Raw genomic sequence first — 8,408 nt, forward strand, 5'->3', positions numbered from 1 at the left:
ATGGGAGTTCCTCTTCCGAGGGATGCTTTTCCTCCAACGATTGGTCATAAAAAAAATAAAACAAATATACACAATGGGGGTCATTCCGAGTTGTTCGCTCGCAAGCTGCTTTTAGCAGCTTTGCACACGCTAAGCCGCCGCCTACTGGGAGTGAATCTTAGCTTATCAAAATTGCGAACGAAAGATTCGCAATATTGCGAAAAGACTTCTCTGTGCAGTTTCTGAGTAGCTCGAGACTTACTCCTACACTGCGATCAGTTCAGTGCTTGTCGTTCCTGGTTTGACGTCACAAACACACCCAGCGTTCGCCCAGACACTCCTCCGTTTTTCAAGCCACTCCCGCGTTTTTCCCAGAAACGGTAGCGTTTTTTCACACACTCCCATAAAACGGCCAGTTTCCGCCCAGAAACACCCACTTCCTGTCAATCACATTACGATCACCAGAACGAAGAAAAAACCTCGTAATGCCGTGAGTAAAATACCTAACTGCATAGCAAATTTACTTGGCGCAGTCGCACTGCGGACATTGCGCATGCGCATTAGCGACTAATCGCTCCGTTGCGAGAAAAAAATAACGAGCGAACAACTCGGAATGACCCTCAATGTGTAGCACTGTCTAATATGAATAATAGTTTTCAATTCTTAAGACATTCACAGGGCCAATGGAACTGAATAACATCAAGCGTCTAAAGTGGTCCTAGAGAGGTGGTGGAACTCACCCCCCCCCCCTCCCACCGGCGATCATGCAACAAAAGTATTGCGTGCACTGTAGGTGGGCCCCAAAAAAGGGGCATGGCCTCAAAAAGAAAGGGGCGTGGTCACACAATAGTAATAATGCCCACAGTAGTAGCACCCCGTAATACACATAATGCCCACAGCAGTAGCACCCCTTTTACAATGACCACAGTAGTAGAGCTCCTTATGCAATGCCCACAGTGGTAGTGCCCCTTATATAGAGCCCATAGTAGTGGTGCCCCTTATGTCCCCAGGAGTGATGCCCCTTATGAAGTGCCCCCTTTACAATGCCCTCATTAGTAGTGTCCCCATAAGTAATGCCCTTAATGGTAATGCCCCTGTGTAGTATTGCCCCCCAGTAGTAATGTCGCCTGTAGTAATGCCCCCAGTCGTTTAGCCCCAGTAGTTATGCCCCCAGTAGTTTAGCCCCTGTAGTTTAGTCCTCGTGTAGTTTGCCCCATGTAGTTTAGCCCCCAGTGGTAATGCCCCTGCAGTTATGCCCTCAGTAGTTTAGCCCCCCAGTAGTAATGCCCCTGTAGTTTAGCCCCATGTAGTTTGCCCCCAGTAGTTTAGCCCCATTAGTAATGCCCCCACTGTAGTTATGCCCCCAGTAGTAATGCGCCCCTGTAGTTTGCCCCCAGTAGTTTGTCCCCAGTAGTTAGCCCCAGGTAGCTTGCTCCCAGTAGTTTGCCCCAAGTAGTAATGCCCCCAGTAGTTTAGCCCCCTTGTAGTTTGCTCCCTTGTAGTTTAGACCCCAGTAGTAATGCCCCCTGTAGTTTGCCCCCTTGTAGTTTAGCCCCCCTGTAGTTTAGCCCCCAAGTAGTAATGCCCCCAGTAGTAATGCACCCCTGTAGTTTGCCCCCAGTAGTTTACCCCTTGTAGTTTGTTCCCAGTAGCTTGCCCCCAATGGTTAGCCCCTAGTAGTTTGCCCCCCTGTAGCTTGCCCCCAGTAGACGCGCAGCTAACACACTTAAAAAAACAAAACACCATACTTACCAAGCCCAGCTCCCACGTCTGACCGCTGTGATCCTCCTGACGTCCGGCTCCTCAGCACTATGAGAGAGGCATCATGACGTCTCTCCCATAGCGCGCACTGACAGAGCCGGAAGCCAGAGCTCAGTAGTGAGCTCCTGCCGCCGGCTTCCGCTGTGGAGAGAGAGCCAGGCGCCCGCTGGTAACACAATCTCAGCGGGCACCCGGCATCTCCCTGCGGCGCCGGGCACACATCGGCAGTTCCGCCCCGTTTCTGCTCACTTTAACCCGAGCGTACAAGAACTCACTCAATGAGTAGGTTAATCAAGTCTATAAAGGTTTCTTTTAAAGACAAAATGGTGATCAGCATTATAATTGTAAATATCGAATAGGCTGTGAACTTGAAAGGAACTTTTTTCTGAGACTCTGTACACGCTGTTGCTAGAGGTACCATTCATATATTGAGACTGCAGTCCGGACCTGCACCTTAGTTTTTGGACTGTACAACATCTTCCTTCCGGCACGGGTCAGTATTTACTAAAAATCCGAGTTTGTCCGATTTGTGTTTTTTTTTCCTAGTCCCAATACGGGAATTCACTAAGCACCAATCTCGGCAGTGTTTGGACTATTCGTAATGGTTTGAATGACAACGTTCAGAAATACGAATGAATAGACCATCGGTCAAACGCTGCTGTTATTTCATAGAATACGGGCATTCACTATTCATTCGTATTTGGGTGTTAGTTTCTGAGTGCTCAAGTGCGGGTCTGTTTTTTTTCGATTCGTTAAAAAAAGCAGCAAAAAAATAGACCTGCTTTTTCCAGTCGAGTTTGGATAACCATGCACGGATCAGTGAGATCTGTGCATGGTTATCTATGGGAAAGGGTCTGTTTAGTGTAAAAACTGGAAAAAAAATTGCGTGGGGTCCCCCCTCCTAATCATAACCAGCCTCGGGCTCTTTGAGCCGGTCCTGGTTGAAAAAGTATGGGGAAAAAAATGACAGTGGTTCCCCCATATTTAATCAACCAGCACCGGGCTCTGCGCCTGGTCCTGGTTCCAAAAATACGGGGGACAAAAAGCGTAGGGGTCCCCCGTATTTTTGAAACCAGCACCGGGCTCCACTAGCCAGGTACATAATGCCACAGCCGGGGGACACTTTTATACTGGTCCCTGCAGCCCTGGCATTACATACCCAACTAGTCACCCCTGGCCGGGGTACCCTGGAGGAGAGGGAACCCCTTAAATCAAGGGGTCCCCCCCTCCAGCCACCTAAGGGCCAGGGGTGAAGCCCGAGGCTGTCCCCCCCATCCAAGGGCGGTGGATGGGGGGCTGATAGCCTTTTGAAAAAATGTGAATATTGTTTTTAGTAGCAGTACTACAAGTCCCAGCAAGCCTCCCCCGCAAGCTGGTACTTGGAGAACCACAAGTACTAGCATGCGGTGGAAAACCGGGCCCGCTGGTACCTGTAGTACTACTACTAAAAAAATACCCCCCAAAAAACAGGACACACACACCGTGAAAGTATAAGTTTATTATATACATGCACACCTCCATACATACATACTTACCTATGTTCTTACGAGGCTCGGTCCTCTTCTCCATGTAGAATCCTTGGGGTACCTGTGAAAAAAATTATACTCACATAATCCCGTACGCTTTTTGTCCCCCGTATTTTTTGCACCAGGACCAGGCGCAGAGCCCGGTGCTGGTTGATTAAATATGGGGGAACACCTGTCAATTTTTTTCAGAATTTTTAAGACTTTAATCAACTTTTTAAGGTACACAATGAAGCCCTGCACGGATCTCACAGATCCGGCCGGGATTCCTTGTGTTTTGTAAGGCAGTGTTTTACTCATCACTCCCGTAAAACACTGCCTGATATTACGAATCACATCGACATCGGAAAAAACGATTGTGCAAAACTCGGCAGCATAGTGAATGATCATATCAGGATTCAAAAAGTTGCAGTAAAATGCACCCGATACCATTCGAGTTCAAACACCCTTCAAAACGGCCAAAACACGAATCTTTGTAAATATACCCCACGGTGTTGACATTTTTGGAGAGTCCTCCAGTTCTTTTACATAGTTGTTTTATGAACTTATTTTAAACGCTTGTGTTGGATTAATAAATTAAATTGTTTTGCTACCGTCTGGATCCTGCATATGTTTCCCTTAAATATGGCCAAAAATATCGCTACGTGAGGATTCCCATTATCCTAATTGTGAGTGTTGGTACGCACCTGTCCATTCTTTTCTGGTGATCGTGGGGAGATTAGACCTAAAGATACCTTGATGAGCACAAATTTACTTACATTAAGTGAGTTTTTTAGGTACGCCTAAAAAGTGTTTTTGGGTAAATACCATCTAGACTTCAACACTGTAGTGATTACATTGTTATAGAAAGTACTACACATTGGGTGGTATTCAATTGTTTGAAAAGTCAGTTGGGTGTCTGTTTTTTCCTATCTAATAGGAAAAAAACAGACACCCAACCGACTTTTCAAACATTTGACTCCCCCCCCCCCCCCCCCCCCTCCCATTGTGGTTCTATATCTTTATTTTCATACATTTGACTGAGAGTAAAAGTCGTCCTTCTGAGACCACAACTGACAATTGAAAGAAACCAAGATGGGAGGATCCCAGCCACGATTCTTGTGAGTGTTGGGCACGCTATCATCTTCGATATTTACAACAGCAGAGAAGTTTCTCTAGGTCCAGGCAGTTGTCTAACAATAACCTTCCCAGACACCCAGCGCCAACACGCCAACGCAGTGTCTGCCAGGGCTATTGGTATGCCTCTAACTGTGGATGGAATCCTCATTTAGGTTTGTACCATGGAAGAACACGACATGTGCCTCCATCAGCTTTTGCACAATGACACTTAATGGGGATGATCTGACTACCATGCTGCTACTATTTCTCACCTCAAGGCAATGCTCACTTTCAGCCCAGTGCTCCAATTATTTGATGTGCATATTCCTGCTGTAATCTCTGCAGATGCCCAGCAGGATCTTGGTGCTGTCTGCCTGCAGTGTAATAAAACAATGGTTTATCTTCCAGGTCGCTTACTGACTCATATTACGCTCAGATTGAAAAGGAGCCGATAACTCTAGTGCATACTTACCTACTCTCCCGGAAGCTGCGGGAGGCTCCCATTTTTGGGGTAGCCCCCCTGCACCCCCGGAAGAGTGGGCAGGTCTCCCGCATCCTGCTCGCACCCTAGTGATGCGAGCAGGATGGAGAGATAACCTCCCGCAATCTCCCGGAGAGGAGAAATAAAATGTAGGTAAGTATGCTCTAGTGTTTGCTTGTCAAAGGTTTCATGAGTTCGTTGCACAACTACGATCAGTTTCTCAGACATGCGGGGGGATGCCCAGCACAGGGCTAGCCTGCCCCGCATGTCTGACCCTAGCCCCCACCTCCCCCGCAAGGGTGCAAAAGCAATGCACAGCGGTGATGCTTTTGCACCCACGGAGTAGCTCCCTGCCAGCGTGCCGCTGGCACGCTCCCTCCTTCCCCGTGACTGGCTCTGCCTGTCAATCACGCAGAGGTGATCGCAGCCCTGAGATCTGAATTAGGCCCCAGCTCCATAGGTACTATCAGGATGTGGTGTACAAAACGGGAAAGCACCTACATGTTGAACCTCAAGTGCTTGTTATACAGGAAGTGCCTCTGCAGCCATTTTTCAGCATGACTGCAGTGAGTAAAGACACACTTCTACAGCTCTCCACAGTCCTTTGGTGATTTGCACACACACCACATTATAGTTCCAGCCAACCAGACATAATGCCAGCCAGCCATAGTGTGTACAGTTATCTGGCAGATAATTTAACCCGATCTGGCAGGTTGGAAAGAAAATCTGGTAATGGATGTGAGTAAAAATGACATTCGAACTAGGGATGTGCACTTGAAATTTTTCGGGTTTTGTGTTTTGGTTTTGGGTTCGGTTCCGCGGCCGTGTTTTGGGTTCGACCGCGTTTTGGCAAAACCTCACCGAATTTTTTTTGTCGGATTCGGGTGTGTTTTGGATTCGGGAGTTTTTTTCAAAAAACCCTAAAAAACAGCTTAAATCATAGAATTTGGGGGTCATTTTGATCCCAAAGTATTATTAACCTCAAAAACCATAATTTCCACTCATTTTCAGTCTATTCTGAATACCTCACACCTCACAATATTATTTTTAGTCCTAAAATTTGCACCGAGGTCGCTGGATGACTAAGCTAAGCGACCCTAGTGGCCGACACAAACACCTGGCCCATCTAGGAGTGGCACTGCAGTGTCACGCAGGATGGCCCTTCCAAAAAACACTCCCCAAACAGCACATGACGCAAAGAAGAAAAAAAGAGGCGCAATGAGGTAGCTGTGTGAGTAAGCTAAGCGACCCTAGTGGCCGACACAAACACCTGGCCCATCTAGGAGTGGCACTGCAGTGTCACGCAGGATGGCCCTTCCAAAAAACACTCCCCAAACAGCACATGACGCAAAGAAGAAAAAAAGAGGCGCAATGAGGTAGCTGTGTGAGTAAGCTAAGCGACCCTAGTGGCCGACACAAACACCTGGCCCATCTAGGAGTGGCACTGCAGTGTCACGCAGGATGGCCCTTCCAAAAAACACTCCCCAAACAGCACATGACGCAAAGAAGAAAAAAAGAGGCGCAATGAGGTAGCTGTGTGAGTAAGATAAGCGACCCCAGTGGCCGACACAAACACCTGGCCCATCTAGGAGTGGCACTGCAGTGTCACGCAGGATGGCCCTTCCAAAAAACACTCCCCAAACAGCACATGACGCAAAGAAGAAAAAAAGAGGCGCAATGAGGTAGCTGTGTGAGTAAGCTAAGCGACCCTAGTGGCCGACACAAACACCTGGCCCATCTAGGAGTGGCACTGCAGTGTCACGCAGGATGGCCCTTCCAAAAAACACTCCCCAAACAGCACATGACGCAAAGAAAAATGAAAGAAAAAAGAGGTGCAAGATGGAATTGTCCTTGGGCCCTCCCAACCACCCTTATGTTGTATAAACAGGACATGCACACTTTAACCAACCCATCATTTCAGTGACAGGGTCTGCCACACGACTGTGACTGAAATGACGGGTTGGTTTGGACCCCCACCGAAAAAGAAGCAATTAATCTCTCCTTGCACAAACTGGCTCTACAGAGGCAAGATGTCCACCTCATCATCATCCTCTGATATATCACCGTGTACATCCCGCTCCTCACAGATTATCAATTCGTCCCCACTGGAATCCACCATCTCAGCTCCCTGTGTACTTTGTGGAGGCAATTGCTGCTGGTCAATGTCTCCACGGAGGAATTGATTATAATTCATTTTAATGAACATCATCTTCTCCACATTTTCTGGAAGTAACCTCGTACGCAGATTGCTGACAAGGTGAGCGGCGGCACTAAACACTCTTTCGGAGTACACACTTGTGGGAGGGCAACTTAGGTAGAATAAAGCCAGTTTGTGCAAGGGCCTCCAAATTGCCTCTTTTTCCTGCCAGTATAAGTACGGACTGTCTGACGTGCCTACTTGGATGCGGTCACTCAAATAATCCTCCACCATTCTTTCAATGGTGAGAGAATCATATGCAGTGACAGTAGACGACATGTCCGTAATCGTTGTCAGGTCCTTCAGTCCGGACCAGATGTCAGCATCAGCAGTCGCTCCAGACTGCCCTGCATCACCGCCAGCGGGTGGGCTCGGAATTCTGAGCCTTTTCCTCGCACCCCCAGTTGCGGGAGAATGTGAAGGAGGAGATGTTGACAGGTCGCGTTCCGCTTGACTTGACAATTTTGTCACCAGCAGGTCTTTGAACCCCAGCAGACTTGTGTCTGCCGGAAAGAGAGATCCAAGGTAGGTTTTAAATCTAGGATCGAGCACGGTGGCCAAAATGTAGTGCTCTGATTTCAACAGATTGACCACCCGTGAATCCTTGTTAAGCGAATTAAGGGCTCCATCCACAAGTCCCACATGCCTAGCGGAATCGCTCCCTTTTAGCTCCTCCTTCAATGCCTCCAGCTTCTTCTGCAAAAGCCTGATGAGGGGAATGACCTGACTCAGGCTGGCAGTGTCTGAACTGACTTCACGTGTGGCAAGTTCAAAAGGTTGCAGAACCTTGCACAACGTTGAAATCATTCTCCACTGCGCTTGAGACAGGTACATTCCACCTCCTATATCGTGCTCAATTGTATAGGCTTGAATGGCCTTTTGCTGCTCCTCCAACCTCTGAAGCATATAGAGGGTTGAATTCCACCTCGATACCACTTCTTGCTTCAGATGATGGCAGGGCAGGTTCAGGCGTTTTTGGTGGTGCTCCAGTCTTCTGTACGTGGTGCCTGTACGCCGAAAGTGTCCCGCAATTCTTCTGGCCACCAACAGCATCTCTTGCACGCCCCTGTCGTTTTTTAAAAAATTCTGCACCACCAAATTCAAGGTATGTGCAAAACATGGGACGTGCTGGAATTTGCCCATATTTAATGCACACACAATATTGCAGGCGTTGTCCGATGCCACAAATCCACAGGAGAGTCCAATTGGGGTAAGCCATTCCGCGATGATCTTCCTCAGTTGCCGTAAGAGGTTTTCAGCTGTGTGCGTATTCTGGAAACCGGTGATACAAAGCGTAGCCTGCCTAGGAAAGAGTTGGCGTTTGCGAGATGCTGCTACTGGTGCCGCCGCTGCTGTTCTTGCGGCGGGA

Source organism: Pseudophryne corroboree, chromosome 11 (assembly GCF_028390025.1).
Source record: "Pseudophryne corroboree isolate aPseCor3 chromosome 11, aPseCor3.hap2, whole genome shotgun sequence".
Lineage (NCBI taxonomy): Eukaryota > Metazoa > Chordata > Amphibia > Anura > Myobatrachidae > Pseudophryne > Pseudophryne corroboree.